At 34.8% G+C, this 24,320-nt stretch overlaps 1 pseudogene across 1 annotated transcript; it reads right to left on the bottom strand.

Moving 5' to 3' along the window:
- Positions 1–212: 212 nt before the first annotated feature.
- Positions 213–21,561, bottom strand: LOC111287377 (phospholipid-transporting ATPase 3-like; annotated as a pseudogene). The gene is made up of 15 exons (XR_016341887.1): positions 21,403–21,561; positions 20,181–20,276; positions 19,790–19,846; positions 19,218–19,387; positions 18,392–18,493; positions 18,243–18,306; positions 17,926–18,138; positions 8,441–8,605; positions 8,239–8,329; positions 7,914–8,130; positions 7,199–7,419; positions 6,867–7,035; positions 6,444–6,778; positions 6,252–6,358; positions 213–964 (listed from the first exon to the last, which is right to left on the bottom strand). The product of XR_016341887.1 is annotated as a phospholipid-transporting ATPase 3-like (transcript).
- Between the last annotated feature and the right edge of the window lie 2,759 nt (positions 21,562–24,320).

The following is a 24,320-nucleotide window of genomic DNA, read 5'->3' as shown; positions in this document are numbered from 1 at the left end:
AACAAGTCAAATAAGCTAACATGTGCCATTTGCATGGACATTTCATTGGCTGTTTTAAATGTTGGTTTACATAAGAATGTATAGTGAAATTATTTTAAAAGATGGCAAATGATAAATATAAATTTTTTTAAATCATGCATAAAAATGATACTTCTCAAAAAAATAAAAAAATGACGAAGCATCAATAAAGTTTACCGGAAACTCCAGTTGTGCATGGTTACTGATACAAAAGCTGCTGTTCCTCTTGCCTTTGTATGGAGGCAGGAAAACCTACGGCTGCCAGTAGCATGCCATTGTAAATTTTTGGTTTTACTTTTGGCTTTCTAAAGACATTTTGTTCAGGAAACATACCAATCAGAGCAAGAGGGGCAGTACTTACAACTGGGAGACTTTTATTTATTTATTTATTTCAATTGATGACATTGGCTATCCTAGACCTTGTCTACAACCCATGGAGAACTTAAAATTTGATAACGAAGAAATTCGCATTGAAGTCTATACGTGTAGCTGTACATCCGTGACAACCCAGATACTCGATTGGTTCCTAAAAAAAATGATAATGGAACAAAAATGAAAAATAAAAATAAAAACAAAGCATAACAGCCAATTGACTTATTAATTTTACGGATTTTGTCTAAGGTTAGACTATCAAAAAGGGGATGAAAAAATTATTTTGTACAACAATGTTCCCCTGAATCAATTATTTTTGTTTGTCATCGGCTCCTACCTCATGCCAGCTCTCCCAACAACATCCCATACCTTCTGTGGTGCATATATACCTAGTTGTGAAGCGAAAAATCACTCGTAGCCAGGAAAGTCAAAGGCAAATCCCCTGTGCTTTGATATTTCCTTCGGCAATTGAGAAATAGCATATCTTCTTGCTTCATCAGGTGTAAGCTGATTTCCGATTTCCAGTAAATCTGAACGACCACTATCATCATAGGGGAAGAACCATCTTTGCAGACTGGAAAGTAAGGAAAATGTAAAAAAAAAAATTTAAAAAGAATTCAAAAAATTCATAATAAATAGTGCTTGAGAAAAGAAAGATAACAAACTAAAGTGATGAATACAAAGTCATGCAATTAACAAGCATTAGATAACAGGTTGTGTTTTGGAGGAAGACCTTGCATGTGACCCTTTGTCTGATTAAATCAATCACACCGCATATCATTTGATTTTTTTTTTCTGGTGTTAATCAGATGCAGCATGAGAATATATTAGTCATTGAAGCAACTAGGTATGGCATTTCTACTCCAATTTGTGAAACTTGTTCTGCCATTTCATCAATTTAGGTAGCATGATAGATTTGTATATGGTGATCCATACTGTTAGGCAAACAATTTTTGTAGTAGTTAAACAAACATTTGTATTTTTGAAGCTATAAATTAATTAAATAAAGCTCATGATCTGAGTGAGGCAATTTACTGGAATACCATATTTGTTTCTTCATTTTTTTCCTTCGTTCTTTCTCTGCTCTAGATCCTTCAATTGGTATAAAAGCTTTTATAAGGTCTTAGAGAGCCTGTAAGCTACTGGAATTGAGTGAAAAACTATCAAAAACTTACTAGCCAGCTTTTGTCAACCTCAAATGGCCTTAAGCAACTGCTCCTTACATCTACCTTTTTTTTTTTTTTTTTTGTGAGAACTACCAAATATGGGCTATTAAAAGGAAGTTCTATTTGAGTGCTTTTGATTTATGAGAAGTGGTGAAAAATGAAAAGGAATTACCATAACTTTCTACAAATCCAACAATAACTCAAAGGAAAAATTATAATGAAGAAAGAGTTGTATTGAGTCATCAGTTTCTAATGGCAATCAAAATCATGACTTGTGATACTACAAAATAAGCTTGGGATATGCTCAAGGAAGAATTCCAAGATAGTGACAAGATAAGACAAATGCAAATATTGAATCTTAGAAGAGAGTTTAAAGTCTTAAAGATGGAGTCTGAAAATTTAAAAGAGTACAATGATAAACTTATGAAGATAGTAAACAAGATTAGATTATTTGGATAGAAGCTGTCAAACAAAAAAATTATGGAGAAGGTTCTTGTCAGCTTACCAAAGAGGTTTGAGTAAAAAATTTCATCCCTTAAAGAATCCAAAGACTTAACCAAGAAAACTTCAATAGAGTTGTTCAATGCTTTGCAAGCTTAAGAGTAAGGAAAGACTATCAGACAAGATGATTTAATAGAAGGTGCTTTTACAACCAAAGAGAAAGGCAAGATGCAAATAGAAAGCAAAGGCAAAACACAAGGAGATCGAAGAAACAAAGGTTTTGGAAACAATGAAAAGAAAGGAAAATTTTCACCTTACTTTCACTATAAAAAGACCACTCACTTGGAGAAATATTGCTAGTATAAACTTGACATACAATGTAGGTATTGTGAGTAACTTGGTCATATGGAAAAGGTATATAAAAATAAAAAACAGCAGTAGCCAAATCAACGAGCCAAAGTTGCTGACAACCAACAACAGCTAAAAGAGCAAGTTTTTGTTGTAACTTGCTATGCAACTAGAACCTCCTCAACTGCATGGTTCATTGACGATGGATGCACACACCATATGGCATATGATATCAACATGTTCAAAGAATTAGACAAGACATATACCTCTAAAGTCGGAATAGGTAATGGTGATTTCATATAAGTTAAAAGAAAAAGAGTAGTGGCTATTGAGACACCAATAGGTACCAAACTCATTTTAGATGTACTATTTGTGCCAAAATAGATCAAAATTTGTTAAGTGTATGATAGTTGTTAGAAAAAAACTACTATTTAATTTTCAAAGATAAGGCATGCATATTTCATGATCCAACTAGCCATAAACTCTTTATTGTTAATAAGAAAGGAAACTGTTTTTCCTTGAATTAGTAAGAGGCAAACTCTTCTACAAAAGCTAGTTCACATGATGAATCTTTTTTATGGCATAAAAAGATGAGACATTTCAACTATAATGCGTTGAATTTCATGCATAAAAATGATCTTGTATTAAACATGCCCATTATTAAAGTTAGTGTTAGAGTGTGTAAGTCTATCAACTAGGAAAACAAAGTAAGTTGCCATTTGCAATTAACAAAGCATGGAGGGTAATTGAAAAGCTACAACTTGTTCATATTGATGTTTGTAGTCCTATGAGAACCTTGTCTTTGAGTGGCAGTAGATGTTTCATTGCTTTTATAGATGATTTTACCAAAATATGTTGGATTTACTTCATGAAACAAAATATGAAGTTACATATGTATTTTAGAAGTTCAAGGCTTGGATTGAGAATCAAAGTGGCTATAAAATTAAGACCATAACGTTAGACAATGTTATTGAATACACATTTGATAGATTTAATGAGTTTTGTGAAGTTGTAGGAATTGAACACCAACTCACAACAACTTACACTCCACAACAAAATGAAGTCAATGAAAGGAAGAATAGAAATAGTCATGGAGATGGCAAGATGTATGCTATTTGAGAAGAATCTTTCTGAAAAGTTTTGGGTAAAGGTAGTCAATACCTTTGTCTACTTGTTCAACAGGCTACCCACAAAATCTTTGAAAGAAAAAAGTTCGTTTGAAACTTGGTGTGAAAGCAAACCATAAGTGCAACATCTAAGAGTTTTTGGCAACATCTATTATGCGTTTGTTCCTTATATCAAAAGGGACAAACTTAATCAGAAAATAGAAATCTGTATTTTTCTAGGCTATAGCAACATCACCAAAGGCTATAAGACTTACAATCCACTTACAGGCAATGTGATTGTAAATAGGAACTTGAGATCTAATGAGTAAGCTGCCTGGAATTAAAAAAAGTCAAAAGGAGAATCAATCAAGCAAACTGTTGCAGACATGATATTTTTCAAAATAAAAAAGATTATATGTTTGAAAATAAAATCATTGATCATGAACCAGTGAGAGGAATCAGACCACTCACAAGTATTTATCAAAGATCAAATGTTGCCATTCTTGAACCTACAAACTTTGAAGAAGCTGCCAAATTTTCAAAGTGGAGAAATGCCATGAAGAAAGAGATTCATATGATTGAGAAGAATCAAACTTGGATGCTTGTTGGCAGACTAAGAAACAAAAACATCATTGGTGTTAAATGGATTTTCAGAACAAAGTTGAATGCAGATGGTTCCATTAATAAACATAAAGCTTTTTGGGTAGCTAAAAGCTGCTTCCAATAGTATGGTGTTGATTTTTAAAGACATTGGCTCTAGTTGCAAGGTTGGACACCATAAGGTTGCTATTAGCCTTAACAACTCAAAAAAGTTGGAAATTGTACCAACTTGATGTAACATCTGCCTTCCTAAATGGTTATCTTGAGAAGAAGATGTACATTGAAAAACTTGACGGTTTTGTTGCCAAAGGATATGAGGGTAAGTCTATCTACTCAAGAAAGCTTTGTATGGATTAAAACATGCTCTAAGAGCTTGGAATTCTAGAATTGATTATCACTTGCTGAAGTTAGGATTTAAAAAAAGCCTTAGTGAAGCATTGTACATTAAGATTTTTGATAGTAATGATTTGTTGATTGTTTCTTTGTATGTTGATGATCTTTTAGTGACAGGTAGTAAATTAACTCTTGTGAAAGATTTTAAACACCAAATGTAGGAATTTTTTGAGATGACAAATATGGGAGAAATGTATTATTTTCTTGAAATGGAGATTCATCAAAACCAGCAAGGAATCTTCATTTGTCAAAAAAAATATGCAAATGAAATCCTGAATATGTTTGGGATGGAAAATTGCAAACCAATCAACACTCATTTGGCTCAAAATGAAAAACTCATTAAGGAAGATGGAGTGACAAAGTTGATGGTTCTATTTATAGAAGCTTGGTTAGTTGCTTGTTGTATTTGACAGTAACAAGACCAAACATCATGTATGTTGCAAATTTACTCTCTAGGTTCATGCAAAGTCCAAGTGAGTTGCATTTTAAATCTATAAAAAGAGTGTTGAGTTATGTCAAAGGAACTGGTGAACTTGAAATTTGGTTTAAGAAGAATGAAAGTTCAAGACTAGTTGGATTCACAAACAATGATTGGGCTCACTCTCATGAAGACATGAAAAGCACTTTAGGTTATGTGTTTTTCATTGGATTAAATGTGTTCAACTGAAACTCAAAGAAATAGGGAATTGTGGCCCAATCGATAGCAAAAGCAGAGTATATAACTGCTGCAGCTGCTGTTAATCAAGCAATTTGGTTAAGAAAAATTCTGATGGATTTGAGTCAAAAGCAAGATGATCCAACATAAACTTTTTGTGATAATTAGTCAGCAATTGCAATCGTCAAGAACCCCGTGTTTCATGCAAGAACTAAGCATATTAAGATCAAGTATCACTTTATTACAGAAGTTGAAGCTAAGAATGAAGTGAAGCTAGTGCATTGCAAGTCAGAAGATTAAACTGCAGATATTCTGATGAAGGCCTTACCAAAGGCAATGTTTCAAACATTAAGGAAAAGTTTTGGTGTTTCTAGCATAAATGCCAAGGACGAGTATTAGTGGTTGAAGCAACTAGGTATGGCATTTCTACTACAACTTGTGCAACTTATTTTGCCATTTTATTAGTTTAGGTAGCATGATGGATCTATGTATGGTGATCCATACTGTTAGGCGAACAACTTTGGTAGTAGTTAAACAAACCTTTGTATTTTTGAAGCCTATAAATTAATGAAATGAAGCTCATGATCTGAGTGGGGCAGTTTACTGCAATACCATATTTGTTTCTTCATTTTTTCCTTTGTTCTCTCTTTGCTCTAGATCTTTCTGAATATCATAAACAATTCAAAAGAAATAAGACTACATGCAACATAGTCAAATTGACAGTGGACTTAAGCATTCAACACACTACATTATCCTTTAAACTAGGCCATTAAAAAGGGTACACTTATAATAAGAAACTTGCTTTAGAACTCCACTTAAAGAAAACCCTCGAAAATCTTTGAATAATGTCAAAAACTCCAAGCATGAAACTACGGAAAAATTGTACTATAATCTTATGCTTCTTCAATTTCAGCAGCTCACTCTAACACATGGTTTGACCTCTTAACATATTTTAGGTTTCAAGTAGCTCGTATTTGGTTGCTCACGTTGGGAATAAACCTTAGCTAGTTAACCAGAACGATGACTTACTTTCATGGTTGGACACCTATTCCCACCTAACAGCTCTTACACTGTTAATGAGCATAAGCAAGCCTTTCCATGCATCAAATATATTACAGCAGAGGATGACTTCCAGTTATTTCTCATTATTACTCTAGGTAAAGGAAATCTCCTAGAAGTGCCGCAACAGGAACAAGAAGAAAAGTGATGTAGAAATAGAATGTACTCATCAACACATATATGACCCAAAAGATGTTCTCCTGCAGTAGCCAATAGAGCCAAGAAGTTGCATTCTTCCAATCCAAATGGAGAGAGAAAGATAATGAAACATGATTCATTACTTACCTGTCAATCATATGGAGTCATAATACCAGAATATATAAAAATAAATAAGAACCACACTAGAATGGTTCCTCCAACACTAATATAATGCCACCTTGTGATTGAATTACAGATCATAAGAAGACGCAAATTGACAGTTGACATCCCAAAGACCAAACATTTTTACCAGAAGAACCTTGACATGTAGAACTGGAAACAGTAACAAAGTAGAAGAAGACTAGAGATTGATAGACAGCAAAGAAGGCCCATATTGCAACAACTCTCCACTTGAAAAACATATTTCTTATTCCCTCCTTGTATAATTCAGGGTACTTCTTTGAAAGGGATGAACTGACATCCTGGATAACAAGCAAGGTCTTGCATAAATCAAGCATAGAACAGGCAGAAGAAAATTCTATCTTGAATAAAATGGAAAGATTGGAGTACCTTGTCAAAAAGTCCAACAATAATCACCGGTAGCGCAGTGAATATGACATTATATAATGACTGGAACCAATCATCATAGAATCTTTGACCAGCAAATTCGGTATTGAAGGTGAACCAAAATTGACTCAAGGTGAATGTAAGATTCTTGTAAAAGAAATATGTCACAACCAGTAAAAAGAGATGCCATGAATATCACCAACCAGAAATTTTAAAAATGCTTTGAAGGACAGAAAAAAGTGTAACCTTGCATAATCTAAAGATAACATGAATGCTTATGTACATCACCAACCAAAAATGTTAAAATGTCCCTTAAGGAATAGAAAAGTCAAACCTTGCATAATCTAAGATAAGACCAACGTCCATGCACAAGGAGCAAATCTTTAAGAAAGCGAAACTGGGCAATTGCAAAATCACTAGCCATAACTGCTTGCATCCCCTCAAGCCCACTAATCCCAACACCGATATGAGTAGCTTGAATCATGCTAGCATCATTGGAACCATTACCAATACCGAGTGTAATTTTACATGCACCTTTCTTCACCAAACTCGTTACCTGCAAATGGAAAAAAGTAAATTTAGATGTTACTTTTAAAACTGCAAACATTTAACCACCATTCCTCTCTCCTTCCAATGGTTTTGAAATGCAAATTTTTTACAATGAAAAAACTGAAATTCCGACAATAGTTTCTTATGAACTGCAGCACTCATAGAAAGCTCATTAAAATAATCCAAGTAGTCTGGGAGAAAATAGTTTTAACAAAGAGTTGCTCAAATACCAACCACTATAAAAGCACTGTTTAGTTTGATAAAGTTATGAAAAACACATTTAATGATAAAATTGTCCAAAGCTGTCAACATTGCAAAACTTTGATCAAAATAATAGACCATAACAATTCAGGTAATATTATCCAAGTATCTTGAGGCATTTGCATTGTCATCAATTTACTGCATTAACCTTTTTATTTTTTGTGTGCAAACTTTCTATCCTGACACTCTACTGAAAGCTAATTTAATAATGTTTCAGTTTAGTTGCCGTCAGGAACCTACCTGTGCTTTCTGTAAAGGGGAGACTCGGCAGCAAACAACTGAAGAACAATTCAAGCTCAAAGTGAAGAGCATTATCCGTAAACTTGGGTCTAAAGCATACACCAGACACTTTCCATCTATAATAAGTGCTAATTTTGGTCCGAAGACAAAATTTTGCTGTGCCTCATCAAGGCACTTCTTTAGTTGCTTTTTAACTTCCTCCTTGATAAAGATTCAACTTGGTCTCCCTGGTAATAGACATGTAATTAAGAATAATCATAAATACATTAAATAATTTGTATTATAGTAAATTTAAATTAAAAACATCTAGAAACAAGTCTAGTACTAAATGCTTATCCTTTCTTCGACTCCTCTAATAGCATCTTTTCCAGAGATCAATATGAATTGTTTCAACTCATTGTTTAGTAAGTTGCATGCTGCAGCATTATTAAAACACAAGGCAAAAGAAGATCCTGAACAATATGAGGAATGAACACACAGTTCCAAGCAAAATTACCGTAAAATAGAATCTCCCATTAAATATTTACCATAAGCTATATTAATTGCGGTTTCCATCTTTTCCCTGTTAGCACCCAAATCTTAATTCCAGCTCTAGAGAGAGTTTCAATGCAATTTGGCACTCCTTCTTGAAGCTTGTCCTTTATCGCATTTGCACCAATTGAAACGAGATCCTTCTCTATGAGTTCAGCTACCTGCATATGTTTTAAAAATATGCATGACATAATAATCATTTAAATTACATCCAAAAAAAGGTCTTTCAACTTTCCAATAGCACTAAAGCTGAAAGTTCGAAGCTAGATAAGCTCAACAGGTTCACCATATAAGATAGGAAAGTAAATTGCTTACAGGCTAAAGTTTTGAGCCGTTTTCTAAGATTTCAGAAACTCCAATGTACATGAACAGACTTCCCACTAGAGGCCAGTTTAAGATTACAACGTAAAGGAAGTAAATAAACAAAATGATGTATAAATTTCAAACCAAGCAAGCTTGATGACAAGCAATAGTGACTCCATTCCATCAAGAAGCACCCGAAGGAAAGCTATTTTTTTAATTTGTTCCATTTTATTTGCAAAAGCAACTACTTATTCTACCCCACAAAACACTTGCCTATGAAAAAGAAGAGGAGAGAGATGGTAGATGGGGTAGTGCAATAGCTGGTTTTCTAATTTAAAGAAATGAATGTAGTCTTCCTCCTGCATCAACCAGCAAAGTAATAGTTATCAATCCACTGATTCACCAATCCAGTTAAGCCTAATACAACTAGGAACAAAATCATGATTCATGGTGTCATGGCTTATAAATTTTCACACATCCTGCCTTTTCCTTGCGGAAGGTGGAATTTTTTTAAGCATATCATAACTAAGCAAGATGTTATCCTGAATGCATAGCCTAAAGGAATATCCATCTCACATTGCTAATTTGCTATTATGAATTCAAGACCACAATGAGAGATGGGTCTAAGCCTCCAAGCCAAAATAGTGTTAGGAAAATGGGGTCTAGCCCCATGTAGTTGGTTTTGGACCTATCAAAGGCTATAGGCTTTGGTTTTTTTTTTACATAGAGCCCTAGTTACTTAATAAAAAGAGGTTGGGCTATTTTAAGGTGGTGTCACAAATCAAGAAGAGAAAGAAGAAAAGCCAAAAAAATAGAGAGAAAAGGAAGAAGGGAGAATTGGTTGAATAGAAGTCGATCCGTAGTTCGATTGAGCTGAAATTTTGTCAGCAAGTTTATGATTCAAAGTTCTACATTCTGAATGGTAAAGATCGGGTTTGAAACCCTCTAAGAATAAATCCAATGTGTATTTGTTGAATCACCTATTTTGTGAGATTTTTCCAACTGTTTATCTCTAATTGTTGATTAGCTCTAGTTTTAGCTAGAGAGGAACTTTGTATATCTATTATTTGATAGTGAAGATTTTTATTGTGATCCGTGGTTTTTTCCTCTACACTAGAGAGTTTTTCATGTAAATCTTGGTGTACTTTATTTTTCTTGCGTTGTTGATTGTTGATTGTTGTCTATTACTATGGGCTTATATATATTGCTTCTGTGTTGTTGTGTTTATTGCTTTAGACCCAATAGGTGGTATTAGAGAGAGAGTTATTTTGAGATATTGATACAGAAGTAGCCTAAAACAAAAGTAAATTCTATTTGAGATCATAGAGGACGATACAAGTTTCATGATAAAATTGACATCATCAAATTATTCAATTTGTAAGCCTATGATGAAAGATCATTTATACTACAAAGATTTGTATGAACCGATATTGGGCGATTTTGCTAAACTAGCAAATATGAAAGATGAAAGGTAGAAGAAGTTAGGTAGAAAAATGCTGGCTACAATTAGAAAATGAGTTGATATCAACGTGTTCCATCATGTAGTGCAAAAGGCAGATACCCACATTGTTTGGAAATAATTGGTGGCATTGTATGAGAGAAAAATAGGTATGAATAAAGTTATGCTTATTGAAAAGCTTGCAACTTTACAGTACAGAGATGCATAATCTATTACAAAGCACTTGAGTGATTTTCAAGATATATTTAATCGGACGACTATTATGGAGCTTAAGATAGATGATGAAATGAAAGCATTATTTTTTTCAGGTTTATTACCAAACAGCTGGAATACTTTAGTTATGACTATTCTTAATTCAACTCCTAATTATAAGATGACATTAGGATGGTAAATGATAGTATGTTTAATGAAGAAGCAAGGTGAAAAAATGTAGACCCTAAAAATCAAGCTATGGTTACAGAGAATAAGGGTAGAAACATCGACAAAGGTCAAAACTTAAAAAGTCGTAGTAAGTCTAAACATAGATCTAAGTCTAGAGATAAAATGAAGTATTTTCTTTATGGTAAAACAGGTTATATAAAATGACACTATAAAATATTGAAGCAAGAGCAAAAAAATGATAAAGATAAGAGTTCAGATGATGGTAATGTTGCAATAGTGAATTCAGATAATGATTCAGTTACTTTGATTTCTACACCTGGTGATTGTAATCATGTTGGTAATCTCGACATTTAGTAGATAGTTGACACAAGAGTGGCATATCATTGTGTTCTTAAGAGGGAGTTGTTTACAAGCTACAAAGTAAAAGACTTTGGTTACACCAAGATGGGAAACAAGAGTATATCGTAGATTGTTGAGATTGGTGATATTGTTGTACAAACTAGTACAGCTGCATGTTGACTTTGAAAGATGTCAAACACATTTCATATATGAGAATGAACTTACTTACTATTAATGTCCTTGATAAAGAGGTATATGAGAGTCAACAAAAGAATGGGTACTGGAAGCTTCTCAAAAGATTCATAGTAATTGCAAGGAAAAAACTATGTTGCATAATGTATAAGACATGGATGCAATTGAAAGGCAACTAAGTAAATGCCATTAAGAATGATGCTTCAGCAAACTTGTGGCACAAGAGACTGACACATATGAGTGAGAAAGGGTTATAGGTTTTGGCAAGATAATCTCTTATTCCTTTAACCAAAGGCATGTCTCTTGATTCATGTGATTATTATTTGTTTGGTAAGCATTGTAGAGTTTCTTTTTGTAAGAGTTCTCAGAGAAAAGAAAATAGATTACAATTAATTTATTTTGATGTATGTGATCCCATTGAGGTTGAGTCATTAGGTGGTAGCAAGTATTTTATTACTTTTATTGATGATGCTTCATATAAGACTTAGGTGTATTTGTTGAAAAATAAAAGTCAGGTATTGTAGTATTTTCAAAAATTTCATGTCATGGTAGAAAGGATGATAGAGTTGTCCTTGAAGTGTATTTGGACTGATAATAGTGGGGAATACACATCTAAAGACTTTGAAGAATACTGTTCAAAGTATGAAATCAGGCATGAGATGACAGAATTTGGAACACGACAGCATAATGGTGTAGCTAAAAGGATAAACCACATCATTATGGAAAAAATCAAATGTATGTTGAGGATAGCAAAATTACTAAAGCCATTCTGGGGTGAAATAGTTAACACAGCTTATTATTTGCTTAATAGATCACTATCAGTTTCTTTAGGCTTTGACATTCCAAAAAGAGTATGGATAAGAAAAGATGCTTCATACACTCACTTGAAAGTTTTCGGTTGTAAAGCATTTATGCATGTACTGAAAGAGTAAAGGTCAAAGCTTGATAGTAAAGCCACATAGTGTGTGTTTATGGGATATGATGATAAGGAATTTGCTATAGGGTATGGGATCCAATGAAGAGAAAGACAGTCAAAAGTAGAGATGTGGTCTTTCATGAAAAAGAAATCATAATAGACCTTAAAAAAATGAGAAGACTACGTGGGTTACTATTGAGTGTGATATTTCAAAACCAATAGGGGTTTCATAGGAAAAAGCCATAGATGGTGGAAATGAAGAACTTGGGAATATGAATGAGCCAGCCACAGTTAGTGATGAGCCGGATGCAATCAATTTTGAGCAAAATGAGCAATCCTTTCTACCTGAGAGTATTGAGTTGAGGGAGCTATCTTCAGCATCAGGTGATGTAGAGTCTTAGCCTTGGAGATCTACTAAAGAGCACAGGTCATTTACCAAGTATCCAAGTTCAAATTTTATTCTAGTTATTAGTGAGGGAAAACCAGAGAGCTTCCAAGATGTGTAGGCTATTCCGGAGAGAGAGCACTAGTTAAAAGCAATGAAAGAAAAGATAAAGTCATTATGAAAAAAATGATACTTATAATCTTGTTAAACTTTTGAAAGGGAAGAGGCCGTTGAAAAATAAATAGGTGTTCAAGTTGAAAAAGGATGATGATAAACTAGTAAGGTACAAAGCTTGATCAGTGGTAAAAGGTTTTTCTCAGAAACCAAGTATTGATTTTGATGAGATTTTTACTCCAATTATAAAGATAAGTTCCATTCGAGTGGTACTAAGATTAGCAGCTAGTTTGAATCTTGAGCTTGAGCAACTTGATGTTAAAACTACATTTTTGCATGGTGACTTGTAGAAAGACATTTATATGAATCAGCCCGAGGGTTTTGAAGTGAAAGGGAAAGAGCACCTAGTTTAGAAATTGAAGAAAAACTTATATGACTTGAAACAAGCTCTGCAATAGTGGTACAAGAAATTTGATTCTTTTATGGTGAGTCACAGATATAAAAAAATGGTAGCAAATCCTTGTGTGTATGTCAAAAAATTCCTTGATGGTAACTTCATTATTCTCTTATTATATGTTGATGATATGTTGAATATAGGACAAGATGTTGGTATGATTCTCAAGTTGAAAGAACAATTGTCTAAGTCTTTTAATATGAAAGATTTAGGTCTGACAAAGTAGATTCTCGGTATGGACATTATTCAAGATAAGAAAGTTAGAAAGCTATAGTTGTCACAAGAATAGTGTGCTAAATGGGTGCTTAAAAGATTCAACATGCAACATGCTAAATCAGTTAGCACTCCACTTGCCAACTATTTTCATCTAAGTAAGAAATCTTGCTCGATGTATAAGGAAAAACAACTAGCTATGTTTAATATTCTTTATTTTTCTATAGTTGGTTCTTTAATGTATCTTATGGTTTGTGCATAGCTTGACATTGCTCATGCAATTGATGTAATGAACAAATTTCTTTCTAATCCAGGAAAGGTTCACTGGAAATCAGTGAAATAAATTTTTAGATATTTAAGGGACACCTCAAAAATGTGCTTGAGTTAGTTTCACAACCAGTTCTAGAAGGATTTACTAATGTTGACATGGTAGGTGATCTTGATGGTAGGAAATCTATTCAGGGTATTTGTTCACTTTTGTAAGAAGAGCTATGTCTTGGCAGTCTAAGTTACAGAAGTGTGTTACTTTGTCAACTATGGAGGTTGAGTATATTGCAGCAATCAAAGCAGTTAAAAAAATACTTTGGATGAAACTTTTTCTTCTTAAATTAGGGTTGAATAAAAAAAAACATGTGGTGTTTTGTGATAGCTATAGTACTTTAGATTTGAGTAAGAATGTCATGTACCATGCTAGAATGAAGCACATTAATATTAGATATCATTGGTTACGTTCAATAATTGAGGAACAGCAGATGCTGTTGAAGAAAGTCTATACTAATGAGAATGTAATAGGTATGTTGACTAAGATACGTCCTAGGAAAAAGCTTGAACTTTGCAATAACTTGGTCGGAATGAGTTCTTTGGCCAAGATAAGTTTCAAATGAAACTGCTATGGTGATGAATCTTCTCCTAATGGGGCTGGAGGGGGAGATTGTTAGAAAAATAGGATCCAACCCCATGTAATTGGTTTTGGATCAATCAAAGGCTATGGGCTTTGATATTTCTTTTTACACAGAGCCCTAGCTATTTAATAAAAAGAGGTGGGGCTGTTTTAAGGTGGTGTCACAAACTAAGAGAAAAAAGAAAAGCCAAAAAAAAAAAAGAATGGAGAGTTGGTTGAATTGAAGTTGATCCGTGATCCGATTGAGTTGAAATTTTGTCAGCAGGTTTATGATTCAGAGTTCTACATTCTGAATGGTGGAGATCGGGTTTGAAGCTCTCTAGGAACAAATCCAATGTGTATTTCTTGAATCACCTATTTGGTGAGATTTCTCCAATTTTCTCTCTCTAATTGTTGATTAGCACTAGTTTTAGCTAGAGAAGAACTTTGTATAACTATTATTTGATAGTGGAAATTTTTTTGGTGGTTCATGGTTTTTCCTTCTACATTAAAAGATTTTTCACATAAATCTTAGTGTGCTTTATTTTTCCTACATTGTTGATTGTTGATTATTGTTTGTTACTATGGGTTTATTGTGATATATTACTTCTGCATTGTTGTGTTTATTGCTTCAAGCCCAACATATAGATGGCATGTATGAGAAACTTTCCTATTCATTTATAATAGAACAATAAAAGCAAAAAAATATTTCATAAATTCAAGTTTCTTGACCAAATTCCATCTGTGTGTTACCATATTATTGGTCCCAAGCTTGGATAAAGCAATGGGGGTTGTGATAAGATGTTGCCTAATGTAAAACGTGGTCAAACTATGATAAGAGACCAAAATAAGAATTTTTGTTGGGTTGTCATCTCCTAACGACGGCCTACATCAAAGTCTAAGTGTAGTGCTAGATGGGTAAGGGTTGCTAGGTTGTCATCTGAAAGCAATATGCCACATCGCTGCCCAGTGTGGTGTCAAATAGACAAGGTTTTCATGTTTAATGGACAAATATAGGGTAAGTTACACTTAATTACTTGGAATATAAGATTGTTAATTGATAAGCTAATAGAGATAAGAGAGGCTATAAGTAAGAGAGGAATTAGTATTATGTGTCTCTAAGAAACCAAGTTGGTAGGAGACAAGGCTAGAAAAATAGAAACATTGGGCTCTAAGCTATAGTACACAGGTAAGGAAATGAGTAGAAATAAAGTGAGAATAATTGTTGATAAAAATTTGAAGGATGATATGGTTGAGGTTAAAAGAAAAAGAGATAGAATTTTACATGTTAAACTTGTATTAGGAGAGGAAACTATTAATAACATTAATATTTATACCTTGCAAATAGGTTTGGATTAGACGAGTAAGTAAAAATTTTGGAAAGATTTAGACGAAGTAGTGCAAGCCATACCAAACGAAGAAAAGTTATTTATTGAAGGAGATATGAATGGTCACGTAGGCAAAGATTGTAGTGACTTTGAGAGGGTACATGGAGGATATGACTTTGGAGAAAGAAACAACACCATAGATAATATTCTAGAGTTTGTTATTACATTTGATGTAACTATATTAAATACATGTTTTACAAAAAGACAATCACATTTGGGGACTTTTAAGAGTGAGTCAAATGCTAGTCAAATTTTTTTTTACAAGAAAAAAAGATAGAAGTGGTTGTAAAGATTGTAAGGTTATATTGAGTAAAAGTGTGACAACACAAAATATATTGCTAGTTCTAGATATCATTCACCTCTGGGGGTTAAAAAAGATACATCATTGTCATGAACCATGTATTAAATGACAGAACTTGAAAGGGAATAAAATGTTAGCTTTTAGGAATAGACTGATAAAAAAGGTGGATTAGAAGCTTGATAAAGATATAGAGGTAATGTGAGAAAAAATTTCAACCAAAATTCAAAGGGTTGCTAAAAAGACACTTGGCGAATCTAGTGGTCATGCACCATTAGGAAAGGAATCTTGGTGGTGGAATGAGGATGTGAAAATTACAATTAAAGCTATACATGAGTGTTATACGAATTTAAGGAGCAATAGGGACAAGGCAAGTTATCCGAAGTATAAGACAACAAAAAAGGAAATCAAAAAGGCTATTCGAGATTCAAATATTAAGATCCATGAGGAATTGTATAGAAAACTAGAGACAAAAGATGGAGAAAAAGATTTGTTCAAAATTGCTAAGATAAAGGATAAGAAGAGTAGGGATCTTAATTGCGTAAGATGCATCAAAGGCGATGACAAAAGAGTTTTAGTCAAAAATGAAAAGATTAAGAAGAGATGGAGAGAGTATTTTGATAATCTCTTTAATGACAATTTTGAGCATGATATAAGTGCGCTTAACATACCTTCTAAGGATATAAATTATATATTTAAAATAAATATTAAAGGCTATGAGGTTAAAAAGGCTCTGAGAAGGATGAAAGCAAAGAAAGATATATGATTAGATAGAATCTCGATTGAAGTTTGAAAATGCTTGGTTGAAATAAGGATAGTATAGTTGATGAATCTTTTTAACAAAATTTCATGTATTGAAAAAATGCCAAAAGAATGGAAAAAAAGTACTTAAGTGCCTTTATACAAGAATAAAGGTGATATATAAAATTGTTTAAACTATCGAGGAATAAAGCTTATGAGTCATACTATGAAATTTTGGGATAGAGTAATTGAATGTAAGTTGCGACATGAGGATACTATTTTTGAAAACTAATTTGAGTTTATGCTAAAACGCTCCACAATAGAGGCAATTCACCTATTTAGGCTTTTGTTGGAGGGCTTCTAGGTGAGAAAGAAAGATCTACATATTATATTTATCGACTTGAAGAAAGCATACGATAAAGTTTCGCGAGAAGTGCTTTAGTGGGCCTTAATGAAGAAAGGAGTTCCTTTAAAGTACATTAACATAGTTAAATATATGTAGGAGTTGTAACAAATGTGACTACGTTTGGGGACATGATTGATAGCTTTTCTATTATCTTAGGATTGCATCAAGGCTCAGCAATAAGTCCATTTCTTTTTGCATTAGTTATGGACAATCTTATTGGATACATCCAAGACAAGGTGCGATGATGTATGTTATTTGCCAATTATATAGTCTTAGTTGTTGAAACTAGTGATGATCTTAATGTGAAATTAGAATTATGGAGGCATACCTTGGAGTTTCAAGGTTTTAAATTGAGTAGATTTAAAACTGAATATATAAAATATAAGTTTAGTAATCATAGAAAAGTAAGTGCGAGTGTACTTAAGTTGAATGGCAAGTTAGTACCAAAAAGTAGTCATTTTCAATATTTGAGATCAATTATTCAGAGTCATGCTAATACAGAAACTTGGATATAAACATTGAAATCTTTTATCAACAGGAATCTACAACCTTCTCACAAAAAATATCACTTATTCAGACACAATACGCTTGTTTCAAACAGAGATGTCAGACATGATAGAATAACAGGTGCTTGGTACAGCTGCCTTAAAACACAGTGTAGATGTACCAAGCACCTGTAGAAATGATCAAAGGGGAAAGGGAGATACCCAGTTTAAATTAAGTGGATCATCCAAAAGATAAGTTGACAATAACAGCAAAGCATGCCTAGTAAGGCATAATATCAACAGAGTAACATTCAAATAGACATGGCTTTTGAATGATTACTACAGCATTATTCAGGCAAAAGCCAACATAAAATCATTCAAATAATAACAGAATTAATATTCATCATTTAATTTAATGAAAATAGCTAATCAACATTCATGAAAAGAAAGGAATTGATCAAGTTTCTCTAAGCAAAACATGCTAATCACATTGTTATATAAACATACCATCACACAACAAAACATACCTCATCCAACTGTCTTTCACGATCTTGTAGAGATGACTTCAACTAGATGAATTTCTCATTCCAGCTCTCATACATGTCAGAAGTTAGATCTCTATAGGCTAGGCAAAGGGTACGTAATCCAGCGGAACCGAATTGTTCCAAGTGTTCCCTGGTCACTTTCTTTAAATCATCACTTCCACCCACCAATCTCTCACAAATAACAGTATCAGCCTCCTCTGAAAAGCATGGTTCTGGCACTGTCATTTTCTTCGCCAGAAAAAAAAAAAAAAAACGTTTGTAATACTCATCCTATTTAGAAAGTTCAGAAGACTCGTTACCTTGTAGTATAGTACCAGCCTGCCATCTGGACATCGGCATACAACAGATTGGCGCTTCCTTGTACTATTTAATGCAAAAATAAGTGGACATTAGTGCCGACCAGAAAGGACTCATAAATGAAAAGATAGAGCAAAGGATGCATCCAAACCTATTGAACTCAAGAACATTTAAAATCTCATAAGACACATCTTGGATTTTACCCATCCTCTCCACATGAGATTCACGAACATATATCGTCGTAGGTGTATGTCTGCAAACAAAAAGAGCCTCAAATCAAGCTGCAAAGCCATGAAGAAAGAGTAACCTCCTCTACTAACTTGCACCAAAAACAGGAACAACCAATCATTATACCAAAAAAAAAAACTTCGTTCAAAATTTGTCACAAAAGTATGACTTAACAAATTTGTAATCATTTCCTCTACTAGCTGTCCACGAGAAGTTAATCCTAAGTACTTGACAAAATTCAGGGATCATCTGATTTATGAAGACACAGATGTGATGAACTTTAAAAAAAAGCAACTAGAGGGTAGCACTATCCCATAGTAATAAAAATCAGTCACAATTAATAGCAACGAACCACTAAGTTTGTATGCTTTCATGAACTTTTTTCCTTTCTTTTTTAGGAACGGAAAACCATCTAGGGAAGAGAATTAAACTATTTGATTAGATCTCGAAAGAAATTTCTTTGGATTGCTCAATATTTTATTTGGTTCACTTGGTAAATCTGCATTGAAGTGAAGATAGGTATTCTGTACTTCAAAAAACTGTCTCGGATAACAAGAAGAAGATCAGGGATAAATCCAACTTATTTAGTTGTAACTGGAAAACATGCAGTCCAATATTTACAATAATTTCAAACAGAAAGAACAAAACTAACTCAGAATCAAACTGAATCTAAATTATTTATGGGAGTTCCCATTTTAAACAAACAAAACAAAAACCTTCACTCTTCTAATTAAGGCATAGGGTATCACTAACCTGTAAAGAAGAAGCCAAAATCTTATGCAGGCAAAACCAAAGCAGCCTCATCAGGGGATGCTTGATATTTGATTTTCTCAGGATACTCATCACCTTCAGGAAGCACGGTGTGACACATGGCAAGGCATCTAAAAAAATTCCTGCAAAAAGGAAACAAAACTAAGCCCTAAAATGCCATAGTTAATAAATTAGACTACCGCATTATTCTTAGTTAGGTAGGTATCCAGCAACAAAACATAACTAGGTTTGAAATCCATACAGATAGATCCTAATGGAAAGCAAGATTAAAATTTCAATCATGTTTTCTGCATTCCTTCTAAACTAAGTGCACTTAATGAATGAATAATGCAGGAATATGAAAAAGGAAACCTGATAAATCTATACTTAAAAATGGACCCATCATAGGTGTCTGTCTGTGGACAAACACCGCTTTGATAATCATATATCATATCATATAGAGAAAGAGCGCCAGTTACAAATTAGGCTTATTAACTCACTTATCAGTACATATTTTGCTTATTTTGTTACCAGCTTAGTTCAAAACAGCTTTAAAATAACTAACAAATACATGGATATCCACACACATCCATCCAACAACATTGCATATATACACATGAACAGCAGACTGTCACAAGAAAGCATAAAGGAAATGCCCAAGTATCAAAAAAAGTGCTGAAAAAGGGAGATCCCAAAAATCCGCGGAGAGATTTAGCATTTGATTTAAAGTCTTAAAGTAAGACAGATAGAAGCTAATGTAAAATTGAACAGTGAATACTATAGTTTCCATTTGGGCAGAATATATCTATTTTTCACTTAAGACTTAAAAAACTTGCAATGTAAGAAGTTGCAACTAATGGTTTATAATTACTAAGTGCAACAATTGTGCTAATCTATTAATGACAGAACAACTCAGATGCCATGTCATCCAATACATGGACAACAATTTAATGAATTCCCACCTCAGAATCAGACAAACGCCACAAACCAAGAATCATCGAAACCACTAAAAGAAACCACTGCCCAGAATGGCGAAAATCGACTACAACCACCAAAACCTCCACCAGAGAAAGATGTATTAGTGAATATCAACCTATGATTCTTCCATTTACTCTTCCCCACATTTAACGATGGTTTTGCATTAGAATTAGATAATTCATTCACAATGCCGTAAAGCAGTAAACGACATTTTACAATAAAGTTGATTCCCAAATCCAAGCAAGAAAATGTCAAATCACAACACCATCATACATAAACAAAATTACAAGACCCTTGACAAGTACTAAATAGGGCTGCTGGCTGCAAACCTGTTAATCCCCACAGCTCACTGCTCAAACTTGTTAATTTAAGTATTTATGGCTTTTAACTTCAAATCTAGCTGAAACCATTGAGGTCAAGCGCAATTAGTTGACAAAGTATCAGGCCTAACTACTAGGCTAAGCTCAAGCTCAAGAACATGGTTGAAATTACAATTGACAACTTGCTATTCATTTATATTTTTAAATGAATTTTCTCAAATAAAATGAAGTTAAGTCTCCCAATCTTCATTTTTAATAGAATTCAAATACCACATTTGCTGCGTGAAAAATTGCTTCTTAATACATACATATATATTGACTAAAAGCATACGAATAACAAAATATCCAATTGGACAAAACACCTTAAATATCCAAATGAAAGAACCAAAAGTAAAGCAACTCCTACAAAACATCTATTGGACAAAACACGTTAAATATCCAAATGAAAGTATCAAAAGTAAAACAAGTCCTACAACCACAAGTATTAAACATGACTAACAAATACAAAAATACATTTAAAATCACATAAATAGTATTCTTATTCTCTCCTCCCCCTCCGGATAAAACAAGACTATAAAGAAACTCATAATGAGATGGAAAACAGCTTTTAGTAATAAGCACCTATATGTCTTGAGAAGCAATTCCAGTTCTAGCGGTACAAGGTTTAACACCCAGGGTGACTAGGGCTTGAGGACTACTGGAGGCCCAGGTCATGGAGAATTAGCCCATAACAGTGGTATGGGCAGTGATCAAGACTTTAGAGGCTCAAGCATAGTGTTTAAGCTTGACAAAATTAAGCCAAACCCAGGTACGGGTACTGTTGAGTGTTATATGAATTTACAAGCTATAAAAATGGCATTGGCACGACATAAATATAAAGATGTGCCTGAACCCACCTATTGCTCGGTCGTTGTGCATATGATGCACAGCCTAGGCCTAGGATGCGTGGCCTACCATATACCGATGGTATTCGAGGGAACTGGCTACAAAGGGCCAATATGTGCTGATAGTGGTTAAAGCATAAGCTGAGACCAAAAGCCAACATGTCTCGATGGCAGTCAAGGCATGTGCATATATGTCACAATATACAAGCTGGTTTAGGCCTATGGATTCTTTTCAAGTTGAGTAGTTCTAATCCTAACAAGACAAAGTCTGACAACCAGGTGGACCAGGCCTTAAGGTCTATTGGAGGTACAAGTCACAAGGAACTAGCCCAGAATAATCGTACGAGCAGTGATCAAGATTTCAGAGGCTTAGGCACGGTGTTCAAGTTTGGCAAAATTGAGTAAGGCCAAGGTGTCAACGTTGGTGAGCGTTATGTGAATTTACAAGCCATAAAAATGGTAATAGCATAATAGAAATATAAAGATGTGCCTAAACCCACTTACTGTCTGGTTGTGGTGCACATGATATATGACCTTAGCCTAGGATACCTGCGCAGGGTGCATAGCCTAGCATGTGCTAATGGTGGTCGAAGCATATGCCGAGACCAAGGGCCAACATGTCCTAATGGTGGTTGAGGCATGTGCATGTGTCACGGTCCACAAGCTGGTCCAAGCTTAGGGATTATCTTCAAGTTGAGAAGTATCTATAGTTCTAGCAAGATAGGGTTTAATAGTCAGAAGAACTAGGCCTTAAGGCTTACTGAAGGCTCAGGTCATGGGCTACTAGCCCAAAATAGTGGCATAGATAGTGGTCAATACTCCAAAGGCTTAGGCATGCTGTTCAGGTTTGGCAGAATTGAGCCAAGCCTAAGTGCGGGTGTTGGTGAATAATGTGCAAACACATAATCAGACCCAGATCTGAGCACTGATGATCGACGTACGGGTGCATGATCAGACCTAAGTGCAAGCGCATCTGAATACAGTCCTGGAAAGATTAGTATTTGTGAGCTTCTAGAAGGCCCAGTACTATAGCACAATCTTTGACAAGCTAAAATTATGTTGAGCACTTGAGTTTTGTAGGCTGACTTAGGCAGATATAGTTAATTGCCTATTGAAGGCTGTATAGAGTTTGGTTTAAGACCCTAGCTTGTGACATATGCACCAAGCATCATTTGGTGCTGATGGCGATCAAAGGGAAGAGAAGTGCCTTAGGTGGGAAGGTAACGGTACAGATGCCACACCAACTACCAACATTTTCCAAAAGAGCTGTCCAAGGCAACAACCTATACTAAAGGTTGTGTCAACGATGGTCGAGGCAACTGCTCGTGTCACGGGCTCTAACCTTAGACTCAGAATTCGTACGACCTTAGGCTTGGAATCACTTCCTTCTAGCTTAAGTCAGTCTAAAACACCAGCATGCGAGCACTAGAACAATGGGAAGGGTTGAATACGCAAGTTTGAGAGAAACAAGAAAATAAGATAGCTTGCTAGAATATGCTTTGTATTCACTAAAACAGAAGTGTATGATGATATATAAATGAGGGTAGAGCAACCCTTTATTTATAGTTGAGGCTCTCAGCTACACTTATGGCTAAATCTCTAGTATCAAGGCTAAAATCAAAGAATTACAAAGATTACAATCAATCAGGATTCCATCTCCTGATTCTAAAGGTCAACCAAATCTACCAAAAGGCTCCTACTGATCCTGAGGGCTTTTAGAAGATCTTCTTATGCATCTCCCCTTTTGGACTCTTCTGGAGGTGGTACAGGCATCATGCAGGCTAGGCCTTGGCTATGCGGGCATTCTGGCCTTCACTTCAAAGCCTTGTGCACAAACTCTCCCCAGTGCACCTGGTGTGCGGGCTTCAACCTCGAGTGCGTGTGCTGGTGCGCCTGATGTGCCTGGAGTGCCCGCCCAAGGTGTGACATTCTCCTTCACCTAATTGTGCAACGCCTTTATGCGTCCTCTGTATGGTACTACCTAATCTAGTCCCCAAACTGCTATAAGTCCTTTACTGGTTCCCAGCTCGCCTTACTATCTAGAAGTCCCTTTCAACGTACTAAGTACTCTTATCTTGGTTGGTAGTTTTTCTGTCTCACTTTTCGATCAACTATGATGCTGTGGACCTCCTTCTTATATGAAGCCTTTACTTCCAATGGCACACATTTCGACTCTACCCGTCCTGGATCTTCCTCATCCTTATGGAACAGCTTGATCATGCTTACATGAAACATCGGGTGTACCTTCAGCTTGGGTGGCATATCCAGCTTGTAGACAACCTTGCCTAACCTCTTGACTACTCAGAAAGGTCCTTCATACTTTTGGACTAGACTTCTGTGCAGCCCCCTGTGGCACACAATGGGATGCAACTTCACCAACAACAAGTCTTTAACCTAGAACTGCACATCCCGCCTATTCTGGTCTATCTACTTCTTCAACCTCTTTGTCGCCTTATATAGACAGACTCTAGCCAAGTTAACTTGCTCCTACCAAGCCTTGGCAAACTTGTATGTTGCTAGATTCGGCCCTGTATAACTTGCAGTAATTGAACAAGGTGTTAGTGGTTGTTGACCTATCACAACCTCAAATGGGCTCTAGTTCGTTACCTCGCTCCTTTGCAAGTTATAAGAAAACTACGCAACATTTAGCAGCTTTGGCCAGTCCCTTTGTGTGGCACTCATATAGTGCCTGAGGTAGACCTCCAATAGTTCATTCACACGTTCAGTCTACCTATCAGTCTGTAGATGCATGCTGGTGGAAAAGTTTAAGTCTGACCCTAATAGCTTGAACAACTCAGTCCAAAACTTGCTCTTGAAATGTCCGTCCTGATCACTAACAATGATCTTCAGCACTCCTAAGTACTTAACCATGTTCTTCAAGAACAATTGAGCTGCCTCTTTGACTGGGCACTCTTTGGTT

Source organism: Durio zibethinus, chromosome 4 (assembly GCF_047325235.1).
Source record: "Durio zibethinus cultivar Kanyao isolate XHJ-2024 chromosome 4, ASM4732523v1, whole genome shotgun sequence".
Classification (NCBI taxonomy): domain Eukaryota; kingdom Viridiplantae; phylum Streptophyta; class Magnoliopsida; order Malvales; family Malvaceae; genus Durio; species Durio zibethinus.
Note: the sequence above shows the minus strand (reverse complement) of the source record. Positions and strands in the feature narration are given on the sequence as shown.